Source organism: Gracilinanus agilis, chromosome 2, assembly GCF_016433145.1.
Source record: "Gracilinanus agilis isolate LMUSP501 chromosome 2, AgileGrace, whole genome shotgun sequence".
Classification (NCBI taxonomy): Eukaryota; Metazoa; Chordata; class Mammalia; order Didelphimorphia; family Didelphidae; genus Gracilinanus; species Gracilinanus agilis.
The window spans coordinates 688,961,469-688,983,145 of NC_058131.1; the positions used below are offsets into that span (position 1 = coordinate 688,961,469).

General features: G+C 43.9%; 2 pseudogenes; both read left to right on the plus strand.

The window, feature by feature from the left end:
* LOC123233005 overlaps positions 1-21,677 on the plus strand; it is a 190,397-nt pseudogene that overhangs the window by 88,485 nt on the left and 80,235 nt on the right.
* The window catches only part of LOC123236630, a 7,883-nt pseudogene continuing 3,610 nt past the window's right edge, over positions 17,405-21,677 (plus strand).

The window sequence follows — 21,677 nt, forward strand, 5'->3', positions numbered from 1 at the left end:
TCTCTCTCTCTCTCTCTCTCTCTCTCTCTCTCTCTCTCTCTCTCTCTGTCTCTCTCTCTATCCCCTGAAGTTGAGAACAAAGGAAAATGAAACCCTTTAGCTAACAACATGCAAAATCTAAGGCAGCACAGTAGCCAGAGCCACAGGCTAGAATCTGGTAGACCTAGGTTCAAATCTGTCCTCAAACAATTCCTAGCTGTGTGACCCTGGACAGGTCACTTAACGCTATTTGGCTAGCCCTTGCCCTTCCAACTTAGAGCTGTTAAGACAGAAAGTAAAGATTTAGAAAAAAAGCATGCATAGTCAGGCAAATGAGGTTTTTCCATTGGCCAGAGCTAATATATTTTTACCAGTCTTTTTGAAAGGTTGCTCCATCACTGGGCAGGAGCTCATCCTTCCTTGGTCCAGAAAGCCAAATCCTATTCTAAGATACCACTCTAACTGGCTTCCCTTTGAATATGAAGCCTTCTCTTTCAGTTGGTAGCAGTGATAAGAACAGCACCTCTACAATTGTGATCGTCATCAGTTTACCGCCAAAAACTTTGTGGTCCTTGGCAATGCTTTGTAGCATCCTTTGTGCCCACATGTCAGCAGAATTGGATAGTGGTCATCTGGTGTGACACGCCTTGGAAGGCCCTCCATCCTGTCTCGGATACATGTCCCAGGAAGATAGCAGATTCCAGTCATTTTATTATCAGCTTGACAAATGCCTTTGAGGGGGTCACCAGTCATTCACAATTGCTTGTCTCTTCTTCCTCTGATTTTTGCTTCTCTCTCACATAAAGGAGCCTATGAGCCTACGGCTTCTTTCCTCAGAGGACAAAGCAGCTGTTCCCTCTTTGCAAATGGCTTCTTCTCCATCACCTCCAAATATCTGAGGGTCCTCCTTCCAATCTCCTGACAAGTCATGATTTCCTTTCTGTCTCTTCTGCTCACTTTTCTTTGTTTCCACACTAAGATTCTTTTAAGGAATGCCTCATTTATTCTGGACTGTCTCTTTTCGGAGAGAAGCTAGCTTAGACTTGAATTATAGATAACAATTACTTGACTATGACAGAAAGACAAACATGACATACCCTCCATCTCCCTCTGCTGTCTCAACATGGAACAGCTGGCTTTGGAAATTGGAGAAGCTGGGTACAAATCCTAATTCTTCTACTTTTTACCTGTGTGACATTGTCACTTCTCATCTGTTAAACCAGAGAGTTGGCCTTGATAGTATATGATGTCCCTTCCATCTCTAAATCCACATTTCCCCTTAAAATGGGCCATATCCCAAAGTTCTAGCCTTGATCCTCTTCTCTCTATGAATTCTCTCTCCTGGTGACCTCATTCATTTTCATCGTTTCAATTGTTACCTCTTTGCAGATGACCCCCAAATGCATACTACCTCCTCTACCCCATTCCCAGAGTCCCAATCTCATATGACAGTCCAGTGCATGGGAACTTCCCCAAGGACAGAGACTTAAGAGGAGAACCCAAACACTTCCACACACGGAAAGCCAATCAGGTAAACAGAGTCCCCAGGGATATATTTCTCTGCCCCAAAGTGGTTCTTTGGCTTTACTCCATGTCAACAAGTCAACTCATCAGTTTTGGAAACAATGGTCCAGAAGCCTGGACTTTATTTTTTTGCTTTAATAAATTGGCCATAGATAGCCCAAGAGCCTAATGCTCTTGTTAGGACTACTGGTGAGTTATTCCAAGATCAGTTGACTCGCCTCCATGATTGTAGTAGCAAATAGATCCATCTTCTCTTAGACTGCTCCTTGGCTCTGACCATGAGTATACTGGGAAATAGTTAGCCAGTTCTCTAGGGAGAGAAATCACACACAAGACACACTTTTAAGCTTAAGCTGACCTCAGAATGTTTTTTCTGTCACTCCATTAAATCTAGACAATCATGAGAACAATCTATCAAGCCCTGATTTGCAGCATCTGCTGGTTTTTGAGATGTAAATGATGATGCTGAAAATTTAACAGTCAGCATTCATGAGCCTAGACAAGCCGGACCCCTGGCTTTGACCCAGAGCTTGTCCTGACCTCCACATGTGTGTGAGTATGTGTACTCCAGCTTAGACTGTGCTATTTGCTGCCCAACACCAGCCTAACTCTAATGATTCATATTTCCCTTTGACAGACACCAAGCCACAAAACATTTTATAGAGATGAGAAAATAACCAGATAGGATTGCAGTTGCTAACGTGTTCTCAGTTCCTTTTTTTCTTATGTAATAAGATCAGCAATGAACTTTTCTTTCTTTTTTTTTTAAACCCTTACCTTCCATCTTAGAATCAATTCCATGTATTGGTTCCAAGGCAGAAGAGTGGTAGAGGTGGGCAATGGGGGTCAAGTGACTTGCCCAGGGTCACACAGCTAGAAAGTATCTGAGGCCAGACTTGAACCTAGGACCTCCCATCTCTAGACCTGGCTCTCAATCCAGTGATCCACCTAGTTGCCCCCTTTTCTAGACATTAAAAAAAACCTTAAATGTTCCTCTTTGTTTTCTTCTTATTTTGATATCATTGTCCACTTTTCTTCCCTGATTCCTTTCCTCCAAGAAAAAAATTCACTTTTAATAAATAAATATAGTCAAGCAAAAAATTCCAAAACATTGACCTTGTCCAAAAATGTCAGTTTCATTTAGCACCTCTAGTCCATCAACTCCATATGAAGAGGTGAACAACAAGCTTTGTCAAGTTATCTGGAATCAGAGCTGGATTGATCAGAATCTTAAATCTTTTTTAAAAAAACCTCTTACTGTCTTAGAATTAATACTAAGTATTGGTTCCAAGGCAGAAGAGTGTTAAGGGCTAGGCAATGGGGGTTAAATGACTTTCCCAGGGTCACATAACTAGGAAGTGTCTGAGACTAGATTTGAACCCAGGACCTCCCATCTCTTCTCTAGACCTGGCTCTCTGTCCACTGACCCAGCTGCCCCTTGTTCTTAAGTCTCTCAAAGCTGATTATCTTTACAATGTTCCCATCACTGTGTTCCTGTGGTTCTACTCACTTCACTCTGCATCGGTTCATACAAATCAGTGATTCCCAAAGTGGGCATCACCGCCCACTGGTGGATGCTGTAGCGACCCAGGGAGGTGGTGATGGCCACAGGTGCATTTATCTTTCCTATTAATTGCCATTAAAATTTTTAAAAATTTAATTTCCAGGGGGCTAAGGAATATTTTTTCTAGAAAGGTAGGCCAAAAAAGTTTGGGAACCACTAATACAAATCTTCCCAGTTTTCTCCACCATTCTTCATTACATTTCATAGTACAATAATATTCAATTACATTTGTATGCCCAACTTGTTTAATATTTCCCCTAATTGATGAGCAACTCCTTCCCTTTACTGTTTTTCACTGTTTTATGAAGCGACAATACTTATGATCTATCATAATCATCCTCTATAACATTTCCCACATGTATTTATTCTCCAAATATTAAAAGTATGAGCTTTAACTGAGGTCATCATGTCTTTCTGCTTGGCAAAGAAACCAATTATTTGCTGACTGAAGAATTTTTGCTCTTTTTGGCTTCCTCATAGTAGTGACTATTTTATATTGCTTAAAATTCAATAAGGAAAGGTGATCATCAGAGTCAGTGTCTTCCCTTTTATCCATTTCTCATTTATCAGAATGAATAGCATATTTAATAAGTTGGGGGTAAGATAATCATATTGTGTGTCTTCTCTTCTTTGAGATAAAATACAATTTTAAAATGGGTGGTTAAGGTGATTTATACATAGGCTTCACCTTGAATAAATGATGTGTGAACTGGTACGATTTCCTGAAGGTAAGTCCTGAAGAGTACTGAACATCTAGAAATCCTATTTTTCAGGTGAAAAACAAATGAGAAGGTTGAGCTATCTAAGATACAGGGGCAGCTGGGTGCCTCACTGGATTGAGAGCCAGGCCTAGAGATGGAAGGTCCTAGCTTCAAATGTGGCCTCAGACCCTTCCTAGCTGTGTGACCCTGGGCAAGTCACTTGACCCCCATTGCCTACCCTTACCACTCTTCTGCCTTGGAACCAATGCATCATTTTGATTCTGACAGAAGAAGTTTAATTTTTTAGCTCTGACATTCTCTGTTCTCAGGTCCCCAACAGCTCTGATAGTCTCTCTTCTAATTTCTCCTCCAGCTCCGGTGTCTTCCCTTCTGAGGTCCCTTCCTCGCTCTGAGAGTCTCTGTTCTAACGTCCCTCACACCTCTGACATTCCTGTTCTCAGGCCTCCAACAGCTCTGACACTCTGTTCTAAGTTTCCTCCCAACACAGATCTTCTTTGTCTATGACTTTTCATTGCGTGAAGGAGACTCAGAGAGAAGAGCTCTCCAGGCTGTCTAGCTGCTCGGTCCCAGGGAGACGGAGGCCTCGGCTTCCCCCCCTGAAAGCTGAGGCAAAAACAATCTGCTTGCCAGTAACTGAAGCGTGACCCTGTTCAGGGAAGGTGGCCTCTGCCTGCCTGGCCCCTCTTTATTTATAACCGCAGGAGCGCACCTGGCTGAAGTTTCAGATGGCAATCAGCTGCTGTCAGTTCCAGGGGGCACAGCCAAAGCCTCCTGGTTTGATGCAGGACGGAGGGAGGGGGGGCTCGGTAACCTAATAAAAGCTGCCTCCCCAAGGGAGCCCTAAAAGGACCCTTCCAGGAATGAGGGATGTGTCAACAGACAGAGGGAAGGGCGGAGGAGAGGAGGAAAGCACTAGGAGAAAGTGCTGAGACAGCCAGAAGGCCATGTGAGAAGGGGAGGCTGGATGTGCGAAAGATTAAAATGGGACGGAGTGAAACCTGCCCTCGGAGGCAGGAAGTGTCACAGGGATGAGGGAAGGTCCTCTTCAAAGTGTGAATCTTGCCGGGGAGAGACGCAGGCAGGTGAGACAACCAGGAATGAGTCAGGAGAGGGAAGGGCAAAGGCGTAATCCTAGCCAAAAGGTATTTTTAAACATCAGGAGATCTTTAAAAACAGAAAAATGACGTGCGGATTTCTTCAGACCAGTGGCCTACCTTTGGGTGGCTGAGCTAGGCTTTCTGGGTGAAGCCCCGTCCTGTCCCCACTCCTCTGTGGCGTGTATCCAGTGAGGATCCCACCACCCGCACACTTTCCCCTTAGAATGAATAGATTTCCATCATTTCTGCCTTAATCCAAAGATTTTTCATTTTCACGCCTGACCAGCGGGGACAGAAGATCAGGAGGGTTGGAGAAGGCCTTGAGAATAGAATGTAAAGTCCCTGAGGGCAGGGACTGTTCCATATTTCTCTTTGTATAAGCACATTTAAAAATGCTCATTGATTGGATGAGATCATGGTGGTGGCAAAGTGGAGTGGATCGACTTGATGTTAGAAAGATGTGAGTTCAAATCCTGCCTTAAACACTTACTAGTTTTAGGACCCTGGACAAAGCACTTAACCCTGGGTGCCTCAGTTTCTTCATCTGGGGGTGGGAGGAGCCATTGACTCAATTAATGACCTTTAAGGTCCTATTCAATTCCAAGTCTATTTATATTCATGGGATTGAAGATATAAAGCAAGAAGGGACCTTGGAGGTCATCTAGTCCAGTCTCCTCATTTTATAAATAAGGGAAACTGAGGTCCAAACAGGGAAAGTGACTGGCTCAAAGTCTTGCAGCAAGTTAGTGATATGATCAGGATAAGAATTCAAGTCCCTTTACTTTTTTTCCTCCATATCATGCCCCCTTTCCTATCTCCTGCTGCCTCCTCTGTTTCCCTCTGCCTGGCATTTGGGGGCTGCTCTATGCCAGATTCAAAGGAACATTGACTTTCATAGATGAAAAGATCCATGAAGAATACTTCATGAAGTCTCTTCATTTTATATATGAGAAAAAGGATGCCTAGGGCTTGGTGACTTGCCCAAGGCCATACAACTCACAGGTGGTGGAACTTGGACCAGAACCTAAGTCTGCTCACTTACCCAAAGCCACCCAGTGGCAGACTCTTTACCAGACCCCCTCCTGCACAGATCATAACTTTGACCTTTAGGGATTCCTCTAGAATCTTAGAGGTGGAAGGGACCTTAGAGGCCAGCTAGTCCCTAGGACTTCCTCAGTATCAAACCTGGTCAGTGGCCACCTGCTCTCTGCTTAAATATTTCTGGGGATCAGGAGGTCACTACCTGTTAAGGTCTGCAGACTCCTTGCTCCCCAGTATGCCTTTTTTACCTTCTTCCTTTGATGCTTACCCAAATGCTTCCAGCCTTCACTTCGAGAATTCCTACCCCAGGGGGATGTCTTGTGGCTGCTCCCTTTTATTTGGGTCACTCCTCGTCTAAAGCAGACCGGTGATGGGGGACTGTATTATGGCAAGAACATTGGCTCTGGAGTTAAAGACTCCAAATCCAAATTCCCCCTAAATATTAGTAGTTAGGTAGAAATCATGTGAAATTCAAGCAAATCCTCATATCTTAAGAGGAAGGAAGAGATATAGACATATACATACACACACATGTATGTATTCATGTGTGTGTGTTTATGAAAGGCTTGACTTCCTTCCCACCAAATTCCAGTTCCATGAAGAACACACAAAGCAAATTAACCTATTTATCCAAACCTCTAGCAAACATCAGAGAACTTAGACAGATGAGGATATGTAGACACTGAGTAAATGAGTTCTCCTACTGGGAATGAGATGAGAGACAGAGACAGACAGACAGACAGAAAGGAAGAAAGAAAAGAAGAACAAGAACAAGAATAGAGATAGAGAGGAAGAGAGAAGAGAGACGGAGAGTGTTCTAGATTTCAACCAAGGGGAAATTCCTCAAAGGCTCTAGTGTAGTAAGCTGGGGTAGGTGCTAAGTCCTCTTCATTTTAGCTCCTCCCCAGAGTCTTTCTGTCCCTTCAAGGACCTCCCCCTAAAGAGAATCTGGAACCCTGTGTCTTCTCTCTTCAAGCTGGGGAGCGAGAAAACCAAGGACTTCTCCTCCCTCAAGCTCTCCAACTTTGCCCCTCCAACCAATACAAGTGTGGAACATGAAGCAATCAGGAAGAATCTTATGCAATGGGCTTTGAACTGATGGAGGAATAGAAATTCCTCCTCAGGCTGAAAATCTCTGTAGTCCCTTGCAAAGATCAGCCAGGGTACCCCTGAAACCTGTAACCATGTAGTATAAAGCACACATGTTAACACTTGAAAACAAGGTTGATTTTCCTGGCATCTCCAGTAACCAAGAGTGGTCCTTATGGCCACTTTCTCAGGGTTCATGTCGCTGCCCTATTTGTTATCATCATCATGTAAATTATTCTTCTCTTTCCTTTGTCCTGTGTCACTTCAAGCAAGTTCCCCCTTGTTCTTTTTTCTGCTTCCTTCTAAGCCCAGAGAGAGCAAGAGGCCTGCCCAAGGCCACCCAGGGAGTTAATGGCGGCCACATGGGGACGGCAACATTGGTGGGGCCTTCAGTGATGTTGCTCAGCTCCTTCTCTCTTCTCCTAGGTCCAACTGGCTGAAGCCATGCTGTGGACGGCGGGCCTCCGTGTGGCAGGTCTTTTTACTCAGTGCCAGCCTCAACAGCTTCCTGGTGGCCTGCGTCATACTGGTGGTGATTCTCCTGACCCTGGAACTGCTCATAGATATAAAGTCTCTCCAGTGTGAGTAGCAAGACAGAGACACCCATATGTGTAAATATTCTGCGTGCATGCACATATTGCGGGGGTCCCCAACCAGTAGCCTGTCACCTGCCAGACCTGAGTCTTTCTTGGGAGAGCCCCAAACCACGTGCTGACCAGCACTTGTTTTCTCTTCCCTTGCAGTAAGGCATCGGGAAAGGAAGAGTGGATTTGGAGCCAGAAAGATAAGGGTTCGGATCCCAGGTTAGCCACTTACTACCTGGAGGAACACCGGACAAGTCATTTGACCTGTCTAAGCCTCAGTTTCCTCATTTGAAAAACAAAGGGGTTAAACATGATGAATTCTGAGAAGGAAATTCCCTCTAGCTCTAAAGCTGTGTTTCTAGGTCCCATTAGTAACTTGGATTCTCCTATCTCCCTCTCCTGAATGTAAGAAGGAGATTTGGGGAAAATCTTCTCAGGAAAAGGTTGGGGACCCCTTGTATGTAATGTACTTTTAAAGTGATTTCAAGTGAGTTTCCTCCTTTTTGCCCCCACACTCATTGATAAGCACCTCTTATTGTTTTTATATTTTTTCAATTATATGTAAAAAACAATTTAAATATTTTTAAATTTTTTGAGTTTCACATTCTTTCCCTCCCTCCTCTCCCCCTTCATTGAGAAGCAATTTGATATAGGTTATACATGTGCAGTCATGCAAAACACATTTCCATATTAGACATGTTGTGAAAGAAAATATAGACCCAAAAAAAGCCAAGAAAAATAAAGTTAAAAAAATATGCTTCAATCTGCATTTGGATTCCATCAGTTCTTTCTCTGGAGGCAGATGGCATTCTTCGCCATACATCCTTCTGAATTGCCTTCCATCATGGTATTGCTGAGAATAGTAAAGTCATTCACAATTGATCATGGGATAATATTACAATTATTGTATGCAGTGTCCTCCTGGTTCTATTCACTTCACTTTGCATCAGTTCATGAAGTCTTTCCTAAATTTTTTGAGCATCCTGATCGTCATTTCTTATAGGCCAACAGTATTCCACTATAATCATATACCACAACTTATTCGGTCATTCCCCAACTGATGGGCATCCCCTCCATTTCGAGTTCTTCACCACCACAAAAAACCTGCTACAAATATTTTTGAACATTGATGTACTTTTCTTCTTTTAAAAAGACTTTTTATTGATTACAATTTATTTGTTATTTGTATTATTTAATATTTATATTTATGGTTATTAAATATATATATTTATTTAAATATTTATAGAGAGATTACAATAGGATACAGTCCTAGTGGTGATATTGCCAATTCAAAGGGTTTGCACCATTTTGTAGCCCTTTGGCTGTGGTTCCAAATTGTTCTCCAGAATGGTTGGATCAGTTTACAACTCCACCAACAGTGCATCAGTGTCCCAATTTTCTCACATCCCCTTCAGCCTTTTCTGTCATGTTAGCCAGTCTGATGGATGTGAGGCAGCACTGCAGAGTTGTTTTAATTTGCATTTCTCTAATCAGTGGTGACTTATAGCATTTTTTCATATGACTGTAGATAGCTTTGATTTCTTCGTCTGAAAATTGCCTGGTCATATCCTTTGACCATTTGCCAATGGACCATTTATCAATCGACTTGATCAAATCAATATAATTTACTTGTATTCCTCTAAATTTGACTCTGTTCTTTGTATTTTTGGAGAAGTGAGAGGTAGGTGTCCATTATAGTTGTGGCAAAGCTTATATATTGCTGAACCAGTTTGAGTCTGGTCTCCATGTGGACCCTCTGGAGACTATGGCAGGAGGCTCATGGAACCACTTGAAGCAAGCCCTCTTGTCCTTGCAGATTCCCTCAAGAGACATAAAAATAGGTGGACCTCCATCTTCAAAGGCATCCATCTAGCTGAGCCTCCACATCCTTCTCCTGGAGCTCTAGAGGAACCGTCTTCAGCCCACCAAGATCTTTTCCCTTATGAAATCCCCCGATCTTTGAACCTCAGCTAAAGCTCCCTAGCCTCCTGGAGCTTCCTGGCCCCTCGGCCAATTGGATGTCCCGGGTTCAGAGATCTGCCGTACCCAAGTCTTTCTTGTCCTTCTTCTCTCACCGTCACTACTACCACCAACGCCATCAATGACGACTCTCTTTTAGATACTATTTTAAAGTTCATTATCTCATTTATTCCTCCCAACAAACTTCTGAGGTCGGAGCTCTTCTTATCCCGATCTTATAGAAGAGGAAACTGAGGCAGACAGAGGTTAAGTGATTTGCCCAGAGTTGCATAGATCGTGTCAGAGGTGAGATTTGAACTTGGGCACTTCCAACAAAGGCTTATGGGAGCGCCGAGGAAATATAAGAAGGTGAATCCTGTAACCGCCCTCCCTCCGAATCCGAGGAATCCGGTGGGATCCAGAGTTCACAAATGGCCCTCCCATTCGAGCAAAGCCCTCTTTAGCGTTCTGCTTGGTCCCTGGACCCAAGAGTCCGGGTGTCTCTTGTCTACGACCCAGGATATATCCAGGGCGCTGACCCTGGGCTCACATGCCTACTAGATGCATAACCGGAAGCGTTCCTAAACTCTTCTAGTTCTGTAAAAGGAGGGTTCTGGGCTACCGGCCCTCCGGGGTCCTCTCCAGCCCCGGCATCTCTGATCTTCGGCCCCTCCAAGCCCCCTAGAGAAGCCCTTTCTAACAAAGGCCGCTTGTGAGAACAGACGTACTTTCTCCGCCGGACAAACCCATTTGGCTTTAATGTGCCTGGTGGCCCCTCGGTCCCAGCGAAAGTATTTCTCCAGCACGGAGCTGACAGACTCTGGCTTTATGCTCAGTCAACCTGTCTTGAATTAGAGCAGATTATGCTTTGCCCTCTCTCCCCCGTCCCCCCACGCACACTGTCTGATTTTTATGCGATTTAATCATAACAGAGACTCTGGTTCCATGCCGTGAATTCTCCGCAGGTCCCTTGCCAGTTCGGACTGTAACCAAGCCATCGGGTAGAGCTAAGAACCTCGCAGACACGGACTGGAATTTTGCTTAAAATTAAGTATCCAGGAGATTGGTTTTGGTGGGAGATTCAATGGCAGCTCATAAAAGACATCTTAAATTCCGTAAAATGGACAGCCGGAGATTTATGGCTCTTCTCAAACAAGCCATAAAAGTGAAAAAATAAAAAACGGCCAGGAATTCATCTGAGAAACAAGGGAGAGTTTTACGACGGCAGCCTTCCTCCGGTCTCTTCCCAATCGCCCAGATGCTGGGGCTCGCTTGATCGTTTTCCCTGGACCCCCAGGCAGTTGGGGGCCCAGTGGAACCAGATCTCCTAAGGCCACATAAAAGGAATGTACCCTCCAAGGCTCTTCCCCGCCATCTTGGTCCTCGCTTTCCCTGGAGGGTAGCGAGGTGGGCTCGATGGTTAGAGCTCTGAGCCTGAAGCAAGGAAGACCTGAGTTCAAATACCACCTCAGACACATAGCAGCTATGTGACCCTCAGGAAGTCACCGAACCTCTGTTTGCCTCGGTTTCCCCAACTGTAAAATGGAAATAAGAACAGAACAGCACGATCCCCCAACAGAATTTTTGTGGGGATCAAATGAGATCATCATTGTAGAGCACTTAGCACAGTGCCTGGCACAAAAGGTGCTCCATAAAAATGCTCCTTTCCTTCCCTTTCTTTCACTAGTGTTCACTCTCCAGGCCTTCTGGTAGTGTTATAATTTGAAAATAGACTTGTGGCATAAGCAGTTGGCCAGAGGACTCTGATGGTAATGATGTCAAGTCAACAAACATTTTGAGGCACCTACTATGTGCCAGGCACGGTGCTAAGCAACTGGAGATTCAAAGAAGCCCCTCCCAGTCTAATGGGGGAGACAGCACCCAAACAATGAGGAACCCCTCGCCATAGACAGGAGATCTTGGTGGTCATCCCAGAGGGAAGGCCTGATGAGAGCCTTCACAATACTGATTCTAAGGCACAAAATAAGGATTTTTTAAAAATTAAAAAAATAACTTTCCAATGATGGGGGGAGGCATGAATAACTGAGGGAGTCAGAAAAAACGTCTTTCTTTTTTAGGAGCTAGGTATCCCCATCTCACCCAGACACTCATGAGCCCAAAGCTACATTTAATTGGCATTCTGACTCGCTCCATTTCTGCCATGGGCAGGTTTGCCTTGGTGGCCACTCAGCCTGGGGGTCCCTGATCTTGGGGGCTCACCCTGGTGGTGCTCATGCAATCACCCCATAAGCTCGTCTCTCCAGCTTAGAGCTCCCAAACCTGAGCAATCTCCCGGCCTCAGCCCCCCTAACATCAGGAGCTACTGGCATGCATTCTCATCCCTGGCCAGCAAAGTCCTCTTTCAAGAAGGGAGCTATAAAGAGAACTAGGGATTTCAGACCGTGAAGGTAAAGAAGGGAGAGCATTCTAGGTATGGAGCCTGGGCAAAGGAGTTAAGAGATGTAGTGCCAACGATGAGGCCATTTTTTCTGGGGCAAAATCAGGAGAAACAATGTATAATCAGCCTAGGAAAAGAGGCTAAAAATCAGACTTTAAAGGGACTTAACAGAGGAATTATATTTCATCCCAAAGGCAAGTGACTTGGTTACCCCTGGTTTTTAGGAATAGGGAAAGGGTAGATTGGAGAAGAGAAAGGCTGGACACAAGTAAGACACATAAATGAGTCCACATAGCTAATAAGTGGCAGAACTAGGACCCGAATCCACGTTGAAGAATATGGGATCCATCATGAATTGATATGCTGTCTTTAGGCAGGGGCCATTCGTATCACAAAATCTCAATAAAATATTGGAACTGAAAAAGGTTTTCTTTTTACAAATGGGGAAACTGAGGTCCCAACACATGAATTGATTGACGAATTGATTGACTTAAGATCACATAGCCCATACATCAGAGAATTGGGATTCAAACCTCTTCTGACCTCAAGTCGGGTGATTATGATGGTTCCATTTGCTGGTGCTAAAGAAGCCCTGGAGGCATCTTCCTAGAGTTAACTCTTAGCCATCTTCTTAGCACTGAGGCAAAGGGTTGGCACTCTTTGTCCTTTGTCCTTCCATGGTTTATATTCCTTCATGACCATCATCGAGGTTTTCTGTAAGTTGACTTCGGTGGCGCTCTGTTCCTGGAGTGGAACCCATGGTATGCTTTGCCCTGAATTCCCTGGAGGTGACCCTGATTCTAGACACCCCCTCCCTACTCACACGCCTACCTCCTTGTTCCTAAAACTGACTTCTGTTGTATTATATTCCTTGCAGTTTCGAACTCATCCCAGTTTGCTGGAGTCAGTCACTGGATCAGCCTGGTCATCTTGTCTGTGTTCTTCTCAGAGGTGGGTAAGGCATTTTGGCTCTTCTTCTGAAAGAAGATGGGCTTTGTGTCCCAGCAAGTCATTCACCTCCCTGGGCCTCAGTTTCCTCATCTGTAATATGAGGGGTTTGGAATCAACAGCCTTTGAGGCTCCTTCCAGCTTTAAACACGTGATTTGGTGAGAAGCCTGTTCTCTCTTAGGTGGCCTCTAAGATGCTAGTCGTGTTCTCTGCATCCCTAGTCCGAAGGTTCTTAACCTCTTTTTTGTGTCCTGGGCCCTTAGGGAGTGTGGGGAAGCCTATGGACCCATCCTCAGATAATGCTGCTAAACTTCATCAAATCAAATATTTAGGATTTCAAAGGAAGCCAATTCTGTTGAAATACACTTATCAAAGTATTAAGAAAAAAAAATGTTCCCGGACCCCAGGATTAAAAATCCCTGCTCTAGAGGGAGCATGAGTTGGATTTGACCAGAAAATTCAGCTAGAAGTGATGTTAGAAATGCTAAGACCTTCTAACAGAAAAACAGAGCTAATTACAGATATCGCCAGTCCAGCCCCCATTGATGCTTACCTTCAGGATGGTCCAGGGGTGGCTCTGGGCTCTTGAAGGCCATCCTAGTAGAGCCTAGTCTCTGGTCGATCTTTATCAGGCTTTGACTTAGAAGCAGTGTGGTGGATTGACTTGGGAGTGAAAGGAACCCAGTTCAAATCCTGCCTCTGTCACTTTCAACCCAAATGATCTTGGTCAAGTTGCTTAATCTCTCTTGACCTCATCTCCTGAATCTGCAAAATGGTGGAATGGTGTTGGGAGTAGATGACCTCTAACCCTAGATCTATGATCTATAACTATGAGCCTAACAATAATTCACTTCAATGAGCATTTATTAAGTGCCTACTATATACTTAATACACAGGAGCTAGAAGTACTAAGGATTCAACAACCCCTGATTTCAAGGAGCTTATATTCCAATGGGAGAGACTGTGGAATACATAGATTTAAGTAGAGATGACAAAGGAGGCCAGTTATATGATATCTGGGCAGAGGAGGCAAATATAAAGTAAATAAGAACAAATATATCCAAAGTAGTAAATTATAAATAAATACAAATATATCCAAAGTAGTTTTATAAGAGGCAGTTTGGGAAGAAAGGCACCAGCAGCAGAGAGGAAGGGGAATTCGGAAAAGTTTCATGCCAGAGGTGATGTTTGAGCTGCAGCTTAAAGAAAAAAAGGGATTACAGGAAGCAGAAATAAGGAGGGAGGAAATTCCAGTCAGGTGGAACAACAAGCACAAAGGCACCAAGATTGGAGTTGATTTTGGTAAATGAATAATGGAGAAATCAGACAGTTTAGATGAGTGCAGAAGGAGGGAACAATGTCCAGTGAGGTTGGAGCCAGGTTCAAAAGGGCTAAAAAGTTTCAGCAAAGGATTTATATTTTACTGACCATGTGCCAGGCACTGAGAAGGGCACTGGGGAAGTAAAAACAAAACCATGCCTGCTCTCAAGAAGCTTATAGTCTATTGTAAGCATATGACATGTTCACAGATCTGTAAATGCAATACAAAATATGTGCTAAGTGATGGAAAATTATTCAAGAGGTAAAGAACAATAATATAATGGATTTTTCCATTGCTCTTTGGATCAGGAAAAAGTTTAATCCTTTAGAGACTGAGACGTTTTTTAAGACTAGCACTTGCTCCATTACATGTGATAGTCTAGATAATGGGCCTTTTCATCCATTTAGTTTTCTCTGTATAAATTGTTGGCTAATCTTTTCCTGAAAAATAATCATGGGTCTCATTGAAGAGACCTGACAGACTTCTGGGACTTAGTGCAATTAGTATAATGTCATCAACAGACAGTCAAATTCTAGAAAATCTCACCATCTAGAGAGATTCCCTCTTCCTTTTGGACCAGCGGCAAATGCTGTTGGCTACCTCATATCAGGAGAGTTAAGGAAGAATACTCTGGGTAGGAAGATGCCTCTGCATGAGCAGAGGATACAGAGGTAAGAGTGGTTCATCATTCCTATTGGAGTGAATTTAAAAAGATGAAGTTACCATCCTGTAAGGTAAGAGAAACAAACCAGATACATTATTCCTGAGTCACTGGTGTTTAGTGCCTAAGCCAAATGAATAGGGGATATGAAATATTCAGGAGAAATAAGATTTCAACTATATTAACAAATGCCTATTTGTTAATATAATATTCCCCCCATCCTAATTCCAAAGTGGAATATTACTCTGGCAGTTGTGTAGAAGAGTGAGAGAAGAGACAACGCTCATAAAGAATAGCAATGTTAATAACAACAACAAAAGCAATTTTAAAAGTTTTATCTTGATTTTATTCCAATAACAAATTTATACAGAAGTTTTTCAAGGTTACCTGATTCCCTCCCCTCTCCAGGAGTTGACAAACAATTCCACATGTATTATCACTCAACAAAAACAATTAAAAATAACATCATAATGACGACATATAAGTAATATTCAAGATTCTCCGAGTACCTTTGGTCATTTGTTCAAAGCAACGTGTGGACATTGTTGGAATCAAACAACCAAGTACTTTAGGAGCTGGAAGGGGCAGCGAGGGGCAGTGGAAATTGGTGGTGAGTTTGAAGCCGGGTTCAAATCCTAGCTCTCGCCGTCGTTCCTGTGTGACCTTGGGCAAGTCATATAGCCTCTGTGCCTCCATTTGTTATCTGTCAAGTGAGGTTTGGGGACCAGATGGTTTCTGAAATCTAAATCTACAACTCCATTAGTTAGGGAAGGCCTCAGAGAGGACGGGTGGCTCTGGGAGACCTCAGAGGATGGAAGGAGAGGCGGGAGGAGGGCATTCCATGAAAGGGAAAACAGTGTTGGCAGTCTTAGAGCTGAGCCTACATAGGTCGTGCTTCCAGGAGGACATCATCTGGGAAGAGCAAAGAGTTGATGGATGAGGTTGGCAAACAGTTGATAAGTAGGGGGAGAGCAGATTCTGGAGAGCCTTGAATAGCCGCCCCAGGGGGTTGGGATTTCCCCCTGCAGGCAGTGTACAGTCACCTAAGGGTTTTTCATATTAATTGAGAGCCCAGAGAAGCCATCTCCAGCCGCCTATTCCCGTGCTCGCTGGCAGCCCCTGATGCTGCGGGCCTGGGGCAGGAGTGGGGGGGAAGGGGAGGATGGAATTTCCCTCGGGATTCCATGGAACTCATCCCCTTGTGGTCCCACTCCAAGCCCCCACTTCTCTGGATCAGGACCCAGACTCGGTCCCGGGGGTGCTTGTCTGCTGGCGTTGGGTTGCCTTGAGGATGCTCAGAACATCACCTTGCTCTGGGGCAGAGGGTGGAGAGAACAAGACCTGGTAAATGGATGAAGCTGTGCCTCTTCTTGGCAAATGGAGTGATTTAGGGGCGTTTCGGACACCTGCCCCTGTGCTCCTCCGGCCATCCATCCTCCCTGCATTGCCCTCCTAAGCCCCCACTCCTCTGAGTCCTGAAAGAATACCCCTGCGGCGCCGGCCAGAGCCAGCTGTCGGAATTGCCTCAGAGCCTAGCAAATGTGCCACAGAGCTACGAGTGCCAACACAAATGTTTAGCCAGTTGTCAGAGTGCTTTCCCCGGATCCTTCTGCAGGCAGGATGTTGGCTCTTGCAAAATTTATGACTCCGTGTGAATTCTCGTTTCCTCCCCTGTCACTGCCAGAGCAGAGATGTTCCATCTGAAGCGAACAGCCCCTCTCTGCGCGGGCATCGTGCCTGTCCCCTGGGGCCGAGGCCACTTCTTTCCGCAGGCTGGCAGCGAGCCGATGGGGGTGGGAGCGCTTCTGCCCACTGGCAGATCTCGGTCCCACCCCCGATGGGATGCCGCCAGGCTGCCAAGGCCAAAGAGGATGGAGGGAGGCGTCGATCAAGGAACACAGAAAGATCGGAGTCAGGGCCAACTGTGCCCGCGGCTGACACGGAGGGTGGAGCTTTCGTCTGAGAGAACGTGTGAGTATGTGTGTTTCAGGCCTTTCCTCCGATGCCCAAGTGCTCCTTCTGTGGGGTGGCACCGTGCCCAGGCAGGGCAGAGGAAAGAACATTGGCCCAAAGAGCCAGCTTTACATCCCATGGGGTAGCGCAAAGGGAAGATGCCTGGTCCTGGCGGCGGGGGATCTTGGTACAGATTGATCACCTGTAGGACCTAGGACAAGTCACCTAACATTCCCAGGCCTCAGTTTCCCTGCAGGGCTTAGACTGGATGGTCTCTGAAGTCTCTTACCGAGCTCCAACATGTAGTAGTCATAGCAGGAAACCTGTTACAGAAAATAAACCAAAACAAAAAACCAAAGACATTCTGACTTCCAGAAATGCCTCTGACCTTACACCAGTGCTAATGGGTCAGTCATTTGTTCAGAGAGATTAGGGCCAGAAAATGATGGTACCGGCAGTACCAGGAGATTGGAGCCACCTGGGACTCTTCCCACAGTGGGGCTGCTCTTAACCTACCAAAGGAGGAGGGTCTACAGTATTTAATTGAATGTATCTGAACCTAAATGATTGTAATTGAATTTAATCCAAACAGTGAGGTAGGTTAGACAAATGTTGGTATCCCCATTTTACAGACTGGCAAACTGAACATCACAGAGGTTCAATGACTTGTTTAAGGTCACACCAGTAGTGGCAACAAAAGCAGGGCTAGACTCTAGGGGTCAGGTCACTAGTTCAGATTTCTATCCAATGATAGAAACCCTACCATCTTCAAAAATCCCATAGAAGGGATTAGATGCTGGGATATAAAGTGGGATCGAAGGCACAAAAAGAGTACAAAAAAGGATAAGAATGGAAAGAGGGATATTCTGTGGCTTTGGGGAGGAGAGAGAACTATGACATCCAAAATGATCCAGAATCTCCAGGCCCCAATTGGACAAAGATGGCAACATCACCCATCCTGGCTGTTATTCGACTCCATGGTCCCCTTTTTAATGAATTCTCTAACCATACAAAGAAAGGCAATGTCTAGGAAAAGCAATCAATAGTACATGACAAAGCTAGAAAAGTAGCTTGAAATCCAATGGTGGATGGCTATAAATGCCAGGATCCGGAGTTTCTGCTTTATTCACTTTTATTTTACTTTATTCTACTTTTATTCAGCAGGTCACAAGGACCAATGAAGATTTTTTGAGGAGAGTGGCGCCCCTTAGGGTAGTGCTTTAAGAAAATAATTTGGGCAGTAATATAAAAGGTAGACTAAGGAGGGGAGAAAATGAAGTAATGAGACAAGGAGAAATGACAAGCTAAGGTTGTTGCATGGACAAAAGAGACCAGATATTGAAAAGATTATTTACTGGATGTGGAGAAAGTAAGAGAGATGGGAAACGACTCCAAGGTTTCAAAGGGAGGCAATCAGAAAGATGGCAGTGGTGGTGCCATCAATGGAAACTGATCACAACAGAGATGGAACAGGGAGGGCAGGTTTGTAGAAATCGATCACCATTAACTTCTGGTCTACCTGATCATGAACAGATTCCAGTTATTGAAGGGCTGGAATTTTGAAGCTAATGATTGGCAAGGAAAGGGAAATATCCTTGCTAGGTTAGGACTATAGTAGTCTTTTGTCCCAAGGGCACGGCCATAAATTGAGCTTCATCAGTTTCTGAGGCTATATTAGAACATCAATAATGAATGTAAACCAAAGACATCACAAGGCAGCATGGCCCCAGGAAGGTTTCAGATCACACCACACAGGGCCTTCCCTTTCTCCAGCCTTGGTATCCAGATATAAAAAGGAGAAAAGAAATCACAAAAGGAAAATAGGATACATGAGGGGCATGTGGGGAAATTGGAAAGTTTGTCCCCGTCTCCACTTTCCATCTTCAGGCTATAGAGTGCTGCAATCAGGCAATCCACAAAAACAAATTTATTTTCCTTACTCTTGGGTGTGTACCAGACAAAATGATGAACCTTGGAAATGGAAAGAGAACACAAAAACGCCATTCTAAGGGGCTTATATTCTGATGGGAAAAACAACATAGAAATAAATAGGTACCAAAGTTACCTACAGAGAAGATGGAAGACAGTCTTATAAGAGGAAACTTTAGCGACTAGGGAGACTGGTAAAGGCTCCTGTAGAAGGTGGTATGTGAGCTAAGAGTTAAAGGAACTCAGGAATCCTGAGAGGTGGAGGTAAAGGACAGAATTCCAGGCATGGAGGTGGGAGATGAAGAGGGAATGCCATGTGAAAGGAAGCTACATAACTAGGCTGTAGAGCATGTAGGGAGGAGGAAAGTGTAAGAAGTCTGGATGGGTAGAGAAGAACCAGTTCCTTGCCCCATGGTAATTAAGCCCAGGGTCTAGTTCCCTGGTCCTAAAGTCAGAAAACCTGGGTTTGAATCCTGACTTGGATATGGACTAGCTGTGTGACCTAGGGCAAGTCATTTTCTCTGAGCCTTGGTCTTACCATCTGTAAACCCTGGAGGAAAAGGCCACAATTACCCTGGCTTTGGTTCTGCCAGTTGTTACCTGTGTGGTCTTGGGTGATTCTCCTCTCTCGTCCTCCCTCTAGAAGGAGGGAATTGGAGGAGATGACTTCAAAGGTCCCCTCCAGCTCTATGCCCTGCTCCACTTCTTGCAAAGACATTCTGAAGCTTAAAGGAGGTAACACAGGAGAAAATGCTTTGGGAAAAAAGTTGAATGTTCAAATGAGAGATTTCCAGAATCTCTGAGCAAGAAGGGCCTCAGAAACCATCCAGTCCAACCTCTGCCAAGCCTCGAATCCCTTCTGTAGTGTACATGAGAAGTAGTTCACCCCAACATCACGTGAAGACTTCTAGGGACAGGAACCCACCTCCTCTCGAGGCAGCCCCTTCCACTTGGGGTTGGCTCTTATTGCTATGACTTTTTACAGATTTTGCACCAAAATCGGCCTCTTCTGCCCGTTGCTCATAGCTCTGTCTTCTGAGGCCACGCAGAATAAGTCTAAATAAAACCTCTCCCTTGATATATTTGAGGATAATTAGCTCCTCCCCCCACCTTCTAAAACATCTCCATGCTAAACATCCCTGGTTTCTTTGAGCCAAACTCATGTGGCACATTCCTGAGGCCCTTCACCAACCTAATTTCCTTCCTCTGGCTGCCCTTCATCTTGTCAGTTACTTCCCAATATGTAACACACAGAATTGATCAAAATCATCCAGAAATAGTTTTACTAGGACAGAGCACATGGCACCATCTCATCATTTCCACAATCCCTGATTGAATTGTCTCTTTATTGTCATATTGTACTATTGATCTATATTGAGCTTATGGCCCACTAAGACCCTCAGATCTCTTTTTTTTTTTTGGACAAAAATGCTTTCTAACTCAGCCTCTGGAGTCTTGTACTTGTGGGTTTGTTTTTTTTTACCCAAGTGTTAAGCTTTTTGCATTTTCCCCCTACTAAATTTCATTTTATTAGATTCAGTCCAACATTACAGCTTGCCCAGATCTTTCTGAATCCTGATTTTGTCATCCGGGACAATCCCCACTTTGTGTCACCTGCCAATCTGAATAGCTTGCTATCTATCTAGGTCATTGAATTAAAATTTTGAACAGTAATGGGTCAAAGAAAGATCATTGGGGCACTCCACTGGAGACTTTTTAAATGGTCAGCAAATCATTAATGACTATCCTTTGACTCCAGCCATTCATTCAGTTCTGAACCAATTTAGATATACTAACACCTAATCCACACTTCTCCATCTTTTCATGAGAAGAGCATAACGTCTATTATTTGCTTTGCTAAAATCTCTGAAAATTATATGGAATTCCCCTGATCTGCAAGTCTAGTAAACCTTTGAAAAAAAGGAAATAAGGCTGGTATGACACGACCTGTCTTTATAAAGCCACACTGTCTGCCTCCTTTTCTAGTTATTCATTAATTATCCCTCTAATCTTACATCTAATTTTACATTACATTATAGAATTGCGCTCAAAATAAAATCCAGAGTTTACCAAATCCCTTCTTCTAGACCCTTTTATGAAATTAGATATTTTATTTTCTCTAGTCTTGTGATTCCTTTCTATTTTTCCATGATCTTTGAATGAGTGACTCGGCGATTACATCTGTCAAGTCAAAGGGATGAAAAAAATTTTTTCCTTGGACAGAAAAAACAAAAAAAAAAATAAGCATCTGGAAGCTTTGCTTCTCTCTATCATCACTTATCATGCCATTCCCTTGAAGAAATGCTCCAATCTCTTCTTTCATTCTTTTCTTCTTCTCAAGAAAGGGAAAAAAGGAAAAGAAAATGAAAAAACCCTCAATTTTTTATTAGCCTTAGCTTTCCTCAACATTGGAGTTTTGCCAGTCCTACCATTTTTTTTACAAGATCAGGCCGTGCTTTTTATATTCATTTTCTGTTATTTGCCCTTGTGTTCATCTCCTTTACATTTATTATTAAAATCTAAATTGATCAGGGACTTCTTTGTGTACCTACAGTAGCCTTTTTAGATAACACCACATTTTTCTGCTCATTGGAACCATTTTTCTTTGGGTTTCCAAACACTCCATTCTTTTTTAAAAAGTAAAATTTAAGTAGGCAGCATGGTAGCATAGTGGTCTTAGAGTCAAAGAAGTCCTGAGTTTGAATTCTGCCACTTACTAACTGTGCGTACTTGTTCACATCACTTAACCACTCAGTCCCAGCTGCTAGATGAGGATAACAACAACATCTACCTCACAGGGATGTTGTAGGGATCAAATGAGATTACGTATAAGGTGCTGTGCAAACTTTATGTAAATGTTAGCTGCTATCATAGGTGTTATATATAATAATTAATATAATATAATAT